Source organism: Schistocerca serialis, chromosome 8 (assembly GCF_023864345.2).
Source record: "Schistocerca serialis cubense isolate TAMUIC-IGC-003099 chromosome 8, iqSchSeri2.2, whole genome shotgun sequence".
Taxonomy (NCBI): domain Eukaryota; kingdom Metazoa; phylum Arthropoda; class Insecta; order Orthoptera; family Acrididae; genus Schistocerca; species Schistocerca serialis.
In genome coordinates this window covers 533823977-533825528 of record NC_064645.1, presented here as the reverse complement: position 1 = coordinate 533825528, position 1552 = coordinate 533823977, and positions in this window count along the sequence as shown.

The following is a 1552-nucleotide window of genomic DNA, read 5'->3' as shown; positions in this document are numbered from 1 at the left end:
TGAACAAATATATTAAATTATGTATGCAATAACCATAGAATCACGTACTGGATGTCATTAATAAAGCAGTATAAGAGAATTGTCGTTAAAATGAGGGAGGTAATATACAAAAGCAACCGTATGAAATGGCAAATGTGAAATAGATTCTAGAAAAAGCTAAATATATTACTACACTCAGTCTCATAATAATATTCATCACGAAATTAGACATGTAAAGTAACAAAAACGTATAGATACAAAAGAATACAGTCTTTTTAGTTATAAAATTAGGAATCTGTTGATCAGTTGGAAGATAAATGGAAATATATACATATGAAAACAGCTCATATTTCTAAAAGTGAATGAAACGCACTAACTTTATATAATATACAAAGTGCTCCGTCTTGAAATGTAGTGTGGTACGAGCTTTGTGTCTTTCATATAATATGCCGCAGTTCAAGAAAATATCTCAAAATATAGCTCTATTATAAAAGAATATGTCTTACCCCACAAAGAACCCAATAGTCATCAATTAAAGTGGGAAAGAGAGTGCACAATGACGAAGTGAAGAGTAACGCCTAAAAAGTCTAGATGGTTTAATATGTCAGTACAAGTTGAATAGGTACGTGTTGTGTCCTTTTTTAATGAATAATCCGATATATGACAATACTAGCACGTATTAGGGGTCGAAAAACGGAACTTCAAACATTATGTCGAAACAGAAACAGTATAGACCAAAAAATGGTAAGTGTATACATAATCAAACGATAACTGTTACGTTAGGTGTCGTTATATGAAACTTACTGAATTATGAGGGAAATGTAGCTATAAAGGAACCTAAGTCACCAAGTAAGCAGTTAACAGAATGGAGACGTTGGAAAAGAAAGAGAAGAGGAAAAGTAGGGTAAGGGGGAAGGGCGTCCTTGAACTCCTCTAAAGCAAACAAAACATGGCACATACTAGAAAAAGACCCTTATTAAAAGAACAACAAATATACTAACCAAAAATAAAAGGTATCAGGGAGAAACTGCTAGCCAAAAACAATGTGATGAGGTTATTTAATAAGCCAGGAACGTCATGAGATATCACAAAATAGAAAGCGATGTAAAAAACTTCCCGAATTAAAGTTCAATTCCAGTTTAAGAAAGAGCTCCAAGACAAAGTACGTCATCGTAACTATTGCAAGATACGGTAAACGACCAATGAAAAATAATATTTTTGCATTAAATCAAATATACTGAAGAAAAGGTGCCTTATAAGCACAGTCATAACAAGTTATCCGTCTTATAAGATAAACTTGAACATTAAAATATAAGCAATGTAGCACAAATAACATAAAATTTGAAAAACTTGAAGCCCGTAGTGCATCTGCATAAAACGCATAACGTACTATATCGATTAGGGAACCACATTGGACGCAGCAATAGTAGAAAAGCAACATGTATGAAAATAGGAAGGCAAATAAAGAAGGTAGAAACCACATATCAACGTGAAAAATGAATGGAACATCTAAACACTGATGTACGAAGAGAAAGTGCCGTACTATAAACTTGCAGTAGCAGTTACGAGGAAA